This window comes from Camelus dromedarius, chromosome 15, assembly GCF_036321535.1.
Source record: "Camelus dromedarius isolate mCamDro1 chromosome 15, mCamDro1.pat, whole genome shotgun sequence".
Classification (NCBI taxonomy): domain Eukaryota; kingdom Metazoa; phylum Chordata; class Mammalia; order Artiodactyla; family Camelidae; genus Camelus; species Camelus dromedarius.
In genome coordinates this window covers 18,324,677-18,339,466 of record NC_087450.1, presented here as the reverse complement: position 1 = coordinate 18,339,466, position 14,790 = coordinate 18,324,677, and the positions used below count along the sequence as shown (strand labels likewise).

The 14,790-nt window shown below is 38.6% G+C and overlaps 1 protein-coding gene across 2 annotated transcripts in view; it reads right to left on the bottom strand.

The window, feature by feature from the left end:
• Positions 1-14,790, bottom strand: part of WDPCP (WD repeat containing planar cell polarity effector) — a 343,492-nt gene that overhangs the window by 190,494 nt on the left and 138,208 nt on the right. The gene's annotated exons all lie outside the window — the stretch shown is intronic.

Below are 14,790 nucleotides of genomic sequence, written 5' to 3'. Positions count from 1 at the left end.
ATTTTAACATGAGCTGTTCAATAGGCTGCAGGTAATACTCTGTTAACAGTTTAATGCCATTGGATGAAGTGAGAATAATCATTTTCATGACAGAAGAAAAAGGTAATACATCTTCCCTTGTGGTATTCCTCTATAGCAGACAAGGAATTATTTACATTTCATAGCAGGTGAATGCCACAGAAATGTATGCTAATAGGAATATTCTCAGCCTAAGCTGATTACTAGAAACATAGTGTTAATAAAAAAAACTAGCCTTTTTTTCCAAAAATCCATGAAGACAGGAGACATCTATCTTTTCATCCTTGTAGTTATGAATGCTGTACATAAAAGACACTCGATATCCTAAATCTCTCACGGCCTAATATGATGCTCTTCGTGGGTACCCAAATACTTGGCTGGATTTGTTATTTTAAATTACCTGTGTCATTATCTCATGTTTCATAGGCAGGAAAGAAAGAAAAAAGTAAAAAGTGCTTTTAAAATTGCAATTAATTTGATATATAAACATTTTCATAGAATTTTAAAAATTTTATATAAAGGAAGTATGAATGTGTACCAGTTATTAAATTATTCTCTGAAGTTCCAAACACAGTTTTCAGCACTCTGCTTGTGACACTGGGACTGGGACTCTGCCAACAACATTTCTTTACCAGCTGCTCCTTATGAAAAATCTGACCAATAAAGGGTTCTAGCAGGAGGACTAGAAGGCCGGGGAGGAAGAAAGAACATGCTCCTGCTTCTCCGTGTCATCTTTCTCTGTCATTACCTTCTTTTGACTTTAGATAGAAGTCAGAAAAGAGGAAAACAACTGAGTCAGACATATCTTTAAAAGAGCAATTAGTTGGAAGCACAAAGACAAAGTAATTTCAAGTAGAGTTAAAATGTTACAAGAAGAAAGTGTGTGGGTACAAAAGTTACATGAGCTAAAAGGCACAGCCGGAAGATGAGACATAAATAAAATCAAATTTACTCAATAATGTGTTCACCTCTTTTATCCATTTCTAATAAGCTGGTCTGTAATTTAATTCTGTAAACTAACCTCACCCAACTCCTTAAAGTCAGAGATCACATAAGCATGAATGAAATGGTAGCACACTTGGGAGAGATCTGGTAGACTGAGAGAACTTTCTGTAGAAACAATTTCTCACTAACTGCTTTTGAAGCATGGCTTGGTGCTGAATATATATTCACCTTGTGAAATGGATTATTCTTTGTGCCAGTCACTTCCGTTACCTTAACTAAGAAAATAGCATTTTATTGCTTCCTCTCTTCATGGACAGAGCCCAGGCCCAGGAAATTGTACTCGTAAGAAGCGTGATAATTTGTGAAAAGCCCATGCCTTTCATAAGCATTTTACCAGAACTTGAGGTAATTCACATGGGGGAATTACAGGGCAAACGACAATACATTTTAAACCAGCAAAGTTGGGTTCAAAAACTTTCACCAAAAGTTACAATCTGAATAAAATAAACCTTAGGAGAGAATTGGCTTCTAAAGATCCTTATGCTCGTGTTTTCTAAACAGCAGGGAAAGATGGCCAGCAATAGTTTTTTAAAAGAAAATAAAATGTATTGGGTTATTAATTATAAGAAAGCATAAAGAGAGAAAAAAATAAACCCTATGATTCTCCTGCTAGTTAAACCATATTTTACATAAAAATAACATATATATGTTAGAAAATCAGTGAGACCAGGTGTTAAAACCTAAAGACCCTTCTCTCAAGGATAAACTCTCTTGGAAAAAGGGTGAGGTTTGTTGTTCTTTTTTTTTTTTTTTCCTAATCCTTCCAGGAAAAGAAAAGAATATAGAGACATGTATTTATTTATTTTTTTTTAATTTTCAAAGTGAAGGCCTATACAGTGAAAAGAAATTTCCTTTACTCACCTAATTCCCACCCACTTAAACCTCATTTTTGTCTCCTTATAGAGAATATGGAAATATTTGATGCATAACCCAAATATGTATGTGGGTGGATGTGTGTAATCTTCCCCTATTTGTACATAAATCATGATATACTAAATACATGGTTCCACATTTTGCTTTTTTCCCTCAGTAATATCTCTGAAAGCTTTGTTGATACCTATAGAGCAAACTCACTCATTTGATCAGCTGAATGGATATAGTAAAATTTGTGTACTTAGTCACCTGTCAATGGACTTGTAGGTTCTTTTCAATCTTTTACTACTGTAAAGATGCTGTACAATTTTTGTAAGTAGGTTATTTCACACATGTGCAAGTGCTTATATGGAACAAATTCTTAAAGCACAGGGATTTTTTTTTAACACTGTTTAATCTGATTTGTTTTAAAGGCAGCAACTTTCTGGGTCCTTTACTAATATGTATATTTAATACCATTTTAATTGGCTTTCTTCTAAACTCTTTTTTTTTAACAAGACCTTGATTAAACCAGCCACAATATTTCTCAAGGAGTGTCGATCAGGAACAAAGTCTACTTAGGCACCTTTTTGGTAATAAGAACCTGTGATCTTTATGATCTTTATGGCTTTAAACAACCTTAACAAGATAAGAAACATATCCATTATGCTTATTCCTATGCTTGCCCTTAAAATGGTCAATTGACCTGACTGACCAGTTGCTACTCACAGTTCCAGGTCCACTGTTAAAACTAAAGCTATTGATTTTACTGTTTCTACTTTATTAGAGTAATCAAAAGCTATAATCATACTTGGTTTCTGAGTTGTTCTCCAGGGAGAAAGTCACAGAACTTTGTAACCTTACAAAGTAGGCTAAACACCAAGGAGACCACACCTTGAGTGCTTACGAGATAAAGAGATCAAAAAAGTGACAGCTAGTCTCTACAGAATTGGTCTCCTGGAAGCATCATGATGCCACTCTAAGTCTTCTGATGAGAAAATGATTCTGTTGATTGTGATCTTGATGCTTTACTGTTTGAGCTATGGCTATATACCCACCCCACCCCGTCCCCAAGGTGGGTTCACAGCTTTGAAGGCACTAGACTACTATGAGTCCCCTTTGCCCGGCAAAGTAATAAAGCTGACTCTTTTCTTCTAAGCTCTAAGACCCAGGTCTCTGAGTTATTTGGCTCATCAGGGATGGGGGCCGATCTTTTGGCAACTGTATTGCCAAGAATTTTGATTAGTAGACAGTTCTGCTTATCTTGAATGGAAAGACGACATACGATTCTACTACCTTCCTCTAGTACTTACAGTTCAAATATGGCAGAATTACTTAAACACAGCATCTCATGCAAAGAAGAAAAATTATTATAATGAAAAGATATATGCAAATAAGGATATTAAGTGATAATGAAAAAGAACTAAGTAAAATTACAGTCAATGGAAGGATTTTACAACTGGAAGAAATCTTTGAGATTACATAGTAAAATCCCTTTGCATTTTTCTTTTTAAGAACTGATCTAATGACAAGAATCTTAGTTTAAGTATTTTTTGGTTTGTTTATAAAAAACAAAATGCCTTTCTCTAACATATCCAAGGAAAGACAGGGCTGGATTAAATGAAAAAAAACAAGTAAGTTCAGAAATGGATGCAAACCAGGAGGTTCTGTTTCGTCTCTGTTCTGCTGGCAGGTTCTCTGGGGCAGAACTGAGCTCCAGCAATTAGCACCTCACCAGGGGAGAACTCTCAACTAAGCCATTTAAACACAGAATAAATTCTTGCATATTACTTTAGGGGGAAAAAACCTACATTGGCCATTCTTTTGCACCCCCCAAGAGCTAGTAATTAACCACAGTTTAATGCATTTGTTGGAGTAATAATGTAGACCAGCTGCCCATCAACTCAGCAATCAAGCTTAAAATTTTTCAGAATTATCTTGAACTTAGAGATGGGTTTGAAAGTAACATTAAAATGATTACACTGTACTTTCAAATGAAATTATGACCTCATTCTTTCATTTTATATGTATATTTACACATATATTTTTATTTCAACCTTTTACTGGGAAAATAAAAACAAATATCTTAGAAACCCTACTGCTTTTAGACAAAACATGAAAATTTTTAAAAAGGTGATTTGTTAAAATTCTTCCTCTGTACTGTTTGTTTTCTCTTATGGTTTTTCTCGTTTAGTATAAAAAAATGCATTTTGCATTTCAACTACTAAATCCTTAAGGATTAAGACAGATTTAAATGAAAGAGGAGCTTATGTAAATACAACCACCTTTGAGTTGGAAATGGAAACAATTTTCTTTTCTGCTTAGATACCAAGGTCCTGGTGAGAAGAAGATTCTCCAAAATGCTCAAGCAAGTGCTTAGAATGAAAACTCAGGAAGCATGGAGTGGAACTGGTAAGGGGAGGAGGATGCTTTATTTCCGGGGGGGTGGGGACTGCATTTTTTAATTTAATAGCTTAAGGAGTACAATCTGCAACTTAGGTAGAAATATTCTTCATTGTGTTCCCCAACACATTCAGTACAGTTAAATATAATCACTAATTTATTGTTAAGAATTTAATTGCCCAGGTGTCAGGCCTTTTTGTCTTGTTTTCTCAATCTGTTTACTACAATCTCTGGGCTCTAGCTGACACAATTCTGCATGCCCTTGGTTCACTTTTCCAAGCATAGGCACCACAGCTCTTTTTAAAAGGTGTTACTCTTTGTAGAAAAGGGATAATTGTTTGGTTTGAAATTGGTTGTAAACTGTCTGTTGTGAGGAGAGTCTATTTTAACACTGACCCATGTTAAGATGTAAAATTAAACACAACCACTATCAGGTTTCCAGGAGGATTTTCTTTATTCTCTGATCTTCCTGTTTCATTTCTTGACTATTGCCTCCTTCTCCAACCCCTGTTAGTCTGCTGACCATCTGGGGAACAAGACAAAAGAATGAAGGACAGAAAAGAGTTTTAAGCTAGTATCAGTATGCTGGGTCATGGGTAACTCGGATCATCCGCGGATATTATCCAAACAGCTTCCTTTAAAAAGACTAACAAAAGGAATTTCAAGGCTTGAGATGCTCATCCTCCTTCACCTCCATCTATCCACAACCCTCCTATTCTTCAAGACTTGGCTTAACTGCCATTGTCTATAAGGCTCCAATCTCAAGTGATTCTTCCTCTTCAAACTTCCATAGAGCTTTTCAGTACAATTAACATATTTGCCTTCGCAGCATCACCTCCCTTTGAACCTAAACTGCTATTATTATTTACTTTTCCATGGATCTACGTCCTATTTCACTAGATTGTAAGCACCTGAAGGGCAGGATCTACATCTTATATTCTCTAACAGCCTAACACCATGATTTTCACCTAGTGGACTTTCAGTAATTATTGTTGATTTTAAAATAAGCACAAGGCAACTGGTTCACATGAAAAGTTCAGGACTTAGTTAAATGACACATCTGAGTATGTCTATAAAAGGATAATTTTCCTGCTTTGATCTTGATTAGCCCAGTTTGTTTTCTAACACTTGTCTCAAATACCGAATTTTCTCAGTTTCCCAAGAACAGGATTTCTAACTGACAATCTATAGTTCAAACACAAAGCTCATTTATTCTTAACTTTCCTTAGGATTGTCATGGTCTAGAGTCACTATAGTCATGATATTCCAGGAGCCTATAACTGACAATTTTTATATTCCAGTCAATGACTAGACTAGAGAGGCATAGAGAAACTTCTAAGTAATTTAATAATACTGAAAATCATAACTGTAATGTTATATAGTCTAATACCAGCTTCTTGCACTATCAAATAGGATGATCTTTCTATTTCACACCAACAAAACGTACTGAGTTTTTTCCCTCTCAGTAGAAAAAAAAATGCTATTATTTTCCATTCCTTTAACTCTCAAAACAAAATGAGTATCATATCATTAATTATATCTACTCAGTAAAAGAGGGTAATAATAAATGGAGGAGGCCAGAATATGCCAACCCAAAACAGGCCACTCTGGCATAAGGATTATTTTGAGTTGAAGGCAACTGAGAAAAAGCAGACACAGGATGGGCTCTCTGCTGTCCCCCTGAAAGCAGATCATAAATTCCCCTTGTGAGGGTGCCCCCTGCCCTCACCACCACTTCCTGTATCAGGAGGGAAATAACAACCTTATCACAAAGACAAGATGGCACCCAAAAAAGAGTCTACACACACAAACCTTACTAACTAGCCCTTATCTACCATTAGTTCCCCCGTATATTTGCGTTCCTGCAATTTACTGCCCCTAGAAGCTCAAAGTTCCTTTCTTTTATCTTGTCACTTCTCTTTAAATTTATCCTCCTTTGTCCAAATGATACAAATGTCCCTAAGCTGAACTGTTTCTTTGGGAGGTTTTCTCTTCTCTCTGTGAAGCCCTCAGGGTCATTTAACACTTGTAATATCAAATAAATCTTATATGCCTTTTTTCCTGTTAACATGCCTGTCGTCAATTTATTTCACAGAACAAGCCAGAGAACCTAAGAGGGTAGAGGAAAATTTTCCTCCCCGATATATACATATTAATATTAAATCTGAAATTCTGTTACTGAACATAGCTTCTGACAGTTCTGTTTATGACTTTATAAGCAGACACAACAACAGAGCTCATCTTTAAAAATCTAAAAGGCGTAAATGTCAACAGAGGAAAAACCAAGACAGGAGGATGTTAAAATAGGGAGAGAGATTTCAGCCTAAGATTCAAAATATTTCTGCTAAGCTTCTGTTCTATTAGGGAATTCAGAGCTATAAGTTTAGGCTTCATCTGGTTTACAGGAACTCAGTTTTTCCATATAGAGGACCAGCTCCCAATTTAACACCTTGGTATGTGGCCTAAGGAAGTTGGTAACAAAGCCATTTGCAAAAGCTGCCCACCATTTTAGCAAAAAATCACAGGAGTCTGGGAGGAGGGCACATCCTATGGCAACTGGTTTAGCAATCAATTAGGTTAAGTTGAAGAAAACTGATGGCATCTAAGGTCTCTCCTAAAGAGCCCAGACCCAGGACCGAAATACAGGACACTGCATCTCAGAGCCAGAACAGGTCTCACTGCTTCCTAACCCAGTGGGCCCACATTTGGACTCAACTATTGGACTCAAAAAATTTAAAAACCCCTCAGGACTTCTGCTTCCAGAAAAGTGAAATAGATGTTATTTTCTCTATTTATTCCTCTAAGTATAACTTAAAGCCCTGGAAATTATATACAAAGTAAATAAAAGAAGGCTCTGAAAAGTTGAGAGAAGAAGGCAGACTGGATAGGGACTTCAGGACCCCAAAGAATAACATGGTGGTGAGTTCCCTGAATTTTCTTTTTATCTTATGTACTCCAGAAGCCAATCACCTGGAAATATCAACAAGTACAGATGAATAAAGCTCCTAAATAAGCCTGCTCTCTCTAGCCACAGGACTGGAAAAGGGGCAGCCTGGCAAGAGAAAAGACTTCCAGGCAAGAACTATTCTACTCCAGCCAAACACCATGGAAAAGAACTGTGGGCCACAACCATCCACACCAGCAAATGCCAAGTCGGGAGCCTAGAGTTCCACCCAGGCCACGCTATAAAGAAATATCCCAACCCCACCACTGGGGTGGTATCAAAAAAGGTTAAGTAGAATTCCAGGACTTTCATCCCCACAGGGAGTTTAGGCCATCTCCATGATATCAGTGGGGACTACATGGGGAGTCTGGACTTCCACCCCATCAAGCAGTAATGAGGCACCCCTCCTCCACCTCCATGTTATGGTGGTTTCCGAGGAGGGTTAGTGGACGATCAGGAATAAGAAGTCCAGTCCCCTGTTGGTACCAGTAGAGGCAATAATGAGGAACTCCTACCCCTCCCAGCCAGGGGAATTTCAGTGGAGGCTTAGTAGGGAGCTGGAACTCTACTCTCCCCCCAGCAGGACTGAGGAGTCTTCCTCACACCCTGACTGGGTGCCAACCTAGGCTGAGAGAGAGAGGACCTAGATATCTACCCTCAGCTAACAATACTGAGGCAGTATTCCCCTCTTCCTTTGCCAGAGGGATATCAGAGAAAGCTAGCTAAAACAGAAGATTTAAGTCAGATCCAAAGTGAGATAGTGACAAGGCCAAATGCTGGCAAGAATGCAGAGAAACTAGATCACTTAGACATCGCTGGTGGGAATGTAAAATGATACAGCCATTATGGAAAACATTTTGGTAGTTTCCTGAAAAACTAAACATGATTACCATATCATCCAGAAATTGCACTCATGGGCATTTATCCCAAGGAAATCAAGATTTAATGTTCACATAGAAACCTGCACATAAATGTTTTTGGCAGCTTTATTCATAATGGACCCAAACTGGAAAAAACCTAGATGTTCTTCACTGGGTAAACAGTTAGACATACGAGAGGACATCTATACCACATAATGTACTCAACAATAAAAAGGAATAAACTACTGCAACAACCTGGATAAATCTGCAGAGAATTACGTTTTTTTTTTTTTTTTTTGCTTGTATTGTTTGTTTAATAGGGGGGAGGTAATTAGGTTTATTCATTTATTTCCACTTGGATGAGGTAATGAGGATTGAACAGGACCTCCTGGGTGCTGAGCATGTGCTCTACCACTTGAGCTATATATACCCTTCCCCCTCCAGAAAATTATGTTGAGTGAAAAAAACACTGATCCTAAAAGTTTACATACTGTATGATTCCATTTATATAAGGTTCTTGAAATGATAAAATTACAGACCTGGAGAACAGATTAGTAAATAGCCAAACAGTTCCCCAAAGCTCACACCGAGACTGAATCAGGTTCCTACCAGTCAAAGTGGAAAGACCTTGCTGAATACATGGGGAGTTTAGTAGAGACCTCAGATTGCTCAAACCTTAGTCTGGGGGCTAAAGTCAACCTACAGTAACCTTAGACATGTCCTAAGAAAACCTTCAAAGCAAGGTTGGAAAAGATCAAGCTAATCTACAAATAACTTCCTACCAGAACAAAGTCAAACACTCTTTACAGGAATAAAACAATATCCAGCACTCAGTAGTGTGAAATTTAAGTTCAATATTCAAAAAATTATTAGATATTCAATTACACAGGAAAATGTGACCCATAACCCAGAAAAAAATTGGTTAATAGAAAAAGACCCAGAAATGGCAGATGAAGAAGTTAGTAGTCAAGAACTTTAAAAGAATTATCAGAAATAATATAAATATACTCATTGTTAATTTGACACAACATTGTAAAATGACTATAATTCAATTTTTAAAATGTTAAAAAATAAATAAATAAAATATCAATTCTATTTATGGAAAAAAATATATATACTCATTGTTCTCTATTGGTCTGAATAGTGTTCTATATTTCCATTGCATTGAATAGAGCAATTGCTTCACATTATAACTCTGATTAACTCTTGGTTAAAAAAAAAATCTCAGTGGTTTAAATGGCTTGGATAGAGTTTCTTCATATATACCCTGCAATAGTGCAAGGAGTGTCCAAGGTCCAGATGATCTCTGCCCTGGATAATCTCTGCAATGTCAAAATGCATTTTTGGAAAAAGAGTAGGTGGTTTAAGAAAGTCCTTCCTGGGATGTGCCAGCTGTTTTGCAGCCATGTGCTTTTCTGCTCCATTTCTGTGATGGAGCAATCTGCTCTATGTACTGACTATGCAGAAAGATCACTTGGATCTAGTAGTGAGAGAAAGTGCCTTCCTAGGATGGACAACAGAGAACAGAAAAGAAGGAACCATTCAAAATAGAATTGAGTATTTTGACTGAATTGAGTATTTCAATCAAAAGAAGACTTCAAAAATAATGCTTATCCTTGTTTATTATAAAATCAAGACACTCTGGAAACACACGCATCCTGATAGTTTCCGAAGTCAGGGCTTAGCTACAATTCCTTTAAATGCCCAAATAACAATAATTTGCACCACCCCTCCCAATCCTGTGTGATGGCAGAAAGTCCCATGGTTTATTGGGTTCTCTGATCTGAGTGTTCCTGGGAACTCCTGGGAAATGCTGATAGAGTCCATGAGTCTGGACTGCTTTTTATTGATCATCTCATTCAATTGGCCCACTCTGGCTCACTGCTTCCCTCTCTCCAGGCCTCCTCTCGCTGATTTCCACATTCAGCTGGACTGCTGCTTACAACTTCATCTCAAGTAATGAATTTCTCAGCCAAAATAAGACTAAATCTGACCACACTTGACTGAAAAGCTCAGGATGACAGAAAGAAATTACAATGCTCAAGAGAAAAAAATGAATAAAACTAGATAGAGTGGGCTGCATGGTGACCCCTAAAAAGACACATACTAATCTCTGGAACCCGTGAATGTCACCTTATGGAAAAAAGGTCTTTACAGACGTAATTTTAAGTTAAGGATCTTGAGAAGAAGAGCTTCTCCTGGATTACCTAGGTGGGCCCTAAACATAATCACATGTATCCTTATAAGAGAAAGGGAGATTAGATTGAAAAACACAGGGGAGACAGACACACAGAGAAGAGGAGGCAATGTGACCATGGAGACAGAGGTTGGAGTGTTGTGGTCACAAATGAAGGAACACCTGCAGCCACCAGAGGCTGGAAGAGGCAAAGTATGGATTCTCCCCTAGAGCCTGGGGAAAGAGGACACTTTAATTTTGGACTTCTGGCTTACAGAACTGTGAGAGGATAAACTTCTGTCATTTTAAATCATTCAGTGTGCAGTAGTTTGTGAGAGCAGTCACAAGACTCTAATACCAGATTCTGCTAACTACAGACCCATAAACTTCCACAGTGTCCCATAATGGCCACCTCCATCCTCAGCCCCTGGTCTGAGGCCACATTGGAGACTAGCTCACTTCCTCCTGGTCTAGCTCAAGTGGTTGTTGTCAGGATTTCCTTCCTTGAAGACTGTTAATTGGATTTGAACCCAGCTCTGCCACCCATCAGATTGACTTCAGGCAAATAGCTACTTTATTAAACATTAGTTTCCTCATCTGTGGTAATAATAGTTCATACCACTTGACCTTTTTGTTGTTGTTGAGGATTTAATTAGATAGTGCTAGGTTTGCCGCATGGTCTGTGTATGTGTGTATCTGTGCATGTGTGTATATATGTATTCGTTCATATTCTGACAAGAAATATGAGATCTCTGGATCAGAGAACAGACCATTCATCCCTTACACTGCATCTTAGAACGGGTTCCCCAGGTCCAAACTCCACAGGGCAACATAGTAAGAGCCTAATGCTACAATGCATGAGCAAGAGGGTTACACCCCAGGGAAGAAACCCAAAATTATGAAACTTGGAGCTTATATAAGGCTCCTGGTACATCTGCCCATTGTTCTGTCAAGAGATGGATAGATAGGTATATACCTTATCTTTACTCTGGAATGTAAATAAATGTTTCCAGGGGAGGAGCAAATGGCTCCAGGGAAAATAAGTCTCAAAATCACTCCAGAAAAATACTTTATCTCTAACTTCCTAGGCACATTTGCCATCAAATCAGCCTTTAACCAAGTTTGCTGGCGCTCTTTGTTCACAAAGCCCAGATAGTGCAGAAATGTAAAAATACTCATGGAGGAGGAGGTATCCAGTAAGTGTTAGCTCCCTTCATGAGTCCAAAAACAGCGCTCTCTGCACCCCTCCAAGTGGCCTCTCAAACCTTTGCCCACAGACGCCACTGTGGTCAAGAGACCAAAGGCTCATGGGCCACTAGATACCCCAAGGGGAACAGCCTCACTACTCCACGTCATACGTGCTTCCATTTGGTCATTCCTGGCGTACAGCTCAGTGATCCTTTGGCTGCTTTCCTGAGCTCCTCTCACACATTGAACTTCTGTAGATGCAAGACTCAGGAGAGCATCTTGTGTGTAGTGAGATAATATTTTTAAGTATTAACTGATAGGTTTCCTGTGCCTTGCCCTCTGCACTCCACCAGACTTGACAGCTACACACGGGATCACTATTATCTGGGAAAATTTTATTATCAGGGAATCAGAGAACAAAGATGACAAGGTTTTCAAGAACTCTGGTTCAGACTTGAAACAAATATTTGGAAACTACATGATCTTATAAAATAAATTACACAATGTACTCCTCCTCTCCGTTAAGATTAGATACAGATCCCTGGAAGGGAGAGAAGGAAGAGAGAGCAATAGTGAACTCTGGTGTGGATTGGCTCCCAGCCTGACCCAGACTGAGTGGGGAGGGAGGGAGCAGAAACAGAATCCCCCATAAAGTGGCAAGTGCATGTTACAGAGGAGAGAGGGTTAAACCATAATAACAGAAATGGAGAAAGGACAGAAGGGTGAATTTAGGCGGTTTTAAGATTCTGTAGGTGGTGTTTTCACAATCTGGTTGGACTCAGAGTGTCTCAGATTTCTAAGTTAGGTGTTGTATAACTAAAACGTTTGGAGGGAGGTTATAGATTCATTGGATTCTGTCATAATGGGCTCTTACCTTATAGTTTGATCAAAATATTTGTGACTTATACTACTATGAAACAACTAGAACTGGAATATTTTCATTGGATAATTGGTGTTGATTTCATGTACTTAATTTTTTTTCATGTTTTCAATAGAAACAATTTTTTTTTCCTAGTTTGGGAAGTTGGGCATTTGCCCTCCTATATCGACACCCATCCCACACCTAACTCAAGCTCTACTGAAGGGCATTTAAGTATCTGGTAATTCCATTAAACTGAGAAAATATAGTTTAGGGAGACTTGAGACCATTAAATCATTCCATTTCGTTATGCACATGTTTGTCTCAGGTCATTTTTAGAACACAGAGGTGGAGAGGTCCAGATAGAATTCCAAGTGAAAAGTAGAGGCTGAAGTTCCAGGTTTGACGATCATCAGCATCCAAGTGGTCTTTAAAACTAAAGTTGCAGCCACCAAGGTTCTGTTGTTACAACAGAAACCAACCCCAGTTAGTTTAAGCAGGAAATAATTTATTAGAGATAATAGGTAACTTACAGAATCTCCAGGAAAACAAGAGAGCCAAACTTAGAGACTATATGACAAGAAACAATTCCCAACTCACAGTGTAGGGATGGGCCCTGCCTTTGCAGCTGGTACCACCAACCTATGCCATAGGCACCGGAAATGCCTATGTCTTAGCTGCAGGGGAGGCTGGAAATGTGACAATCAGTATGGCCTGGACAGTAGGAAGCAGGGCTTTTTAAGGCGGGGAAAGAAGGTTCAATGTGCATTGTGGCCAAAAGGAGTAACAAATGTCCACTGCAAGAATAGAAGCTGAGAAGATGAAAGAGATATGGAAGTAAGGAGAGAAGATAACAATTACAGTAAATGTTTACTGAGCACTTTTATGTTCAGCACTTTACATCTTCAAACCAATTCACTCCTTAGAACAACTCTTAATTAACAACTTTTTTTTTTTAATAAGGAGCACATATGTTTGGGAAATGGATAGTCATTCTTAGTTGCCTCAAGTAGAAACTACTAGTTTGCAGGTGGGGAAACTGACCCAACAGAGTGATCAGACACATTGCCCGAGGTCACCCAGCAAGGAGGGCTGACTGCAAAATACATTATACTGCCTCTCTATGGAGAGGACGAAGGTGGAATTCTAGGAAACACAGTCATGGAGGGAGTAGACAGAGGAAGTGAAATGGATTGAGAAGAAATAGATGATCATAGAGCTGGACGGACCTCAAAGAGAATACACTCTCTATCAGAAGTCCTAGGGTAAGAAAAGTAGTTGTATAAGTGTCTGGGGGCTGCTGTAACAAAGTACTGCACACTGGGTAGCTTAAACAACAGACATTGACTGTCTCACACTTCTGGAAATCGGGCATCTGTGACAAAGGCGTCGGCAGGGCTGGTTCCTTCTAGGGCTGTGAGGGAAGGACCCATTTCATGCTTCTCCCTGAGCTTCTAGTACTTTGCCAGCCGTCTTTGGCATTTCTTGGCACCACCCTGATTTCTGCCTTCACATGGCATTCTCCCTCTTTCTCTTCATACAGACTTCCCTCTGTTTATATCTGTCTTCAAATTTCCCCTTTTTACGATGATGCCACCAGCCTACTCCAGTATGATGTCATTGTAACTAATTTACATCTGCAGTGCCCCTTCTTCCAAATCAGATCACATGCTGAGATACTTGGGGTTAAAACTTCGCCATGTGAAACTGGGGGACATAATTCAACTCACAATAGTGGTCAAATACACAAATGCTGTGGAAACGTCAAGAAGGATGAAGGCTGCAAATGAACTATCGGATTTGGCAACTAGGAGTTTCCTGAGATTGGCGAGGACAATTTCAATAGCATAATGCTGGCAGACACAGATTATAAAGAAGTTGACATGGGAAAGATGCTTAGAAGAGGACATGGAGGGAACACGGGTAGACAATTCTCTATATGTTTGATATAATAGGAAATATACAGCCATCTCTATACATGGAGGAACCATCTCCATACATCTCTATACCCTGTGTAGGCTTTACCAAGCACCCAATGGTATAAGTAGAAATTTTACAGTTTGATGGTGTTATTTCCTATGTGTGTAGCCAGATCTTTAGAAATTGTGATTTAAAGTCAACAACTGGTTTTGGGCAGACATTTGTATAATGTGTGGTGGTGTTGCCATAGTGATTGTTACTGTGAGAAATTCAGGGTAGGATATTTACGCTGATGTTTCTGTGTTCAAAATGAAGACATAATTTTAGATCACTAAGGGCCTTTCCATATACCCCTCAGGATTGTTAATGTTACTCAAGTGAGTAAGAGAACACTTCAGACACTTTCGTTCCTTGAAAATGAAATGCCTTTCTTCCTCTGTCTGGAGATTCTCTTCTAAAATGCAAGAGCTCAAATAACTGCAAATTCAGATAGAGTTTTTGAGCTGTACAGCAGGAAGGAGTAGGATATAGAAGGCTGATTTCAGTGCCTGCTGTGTTTTCATTT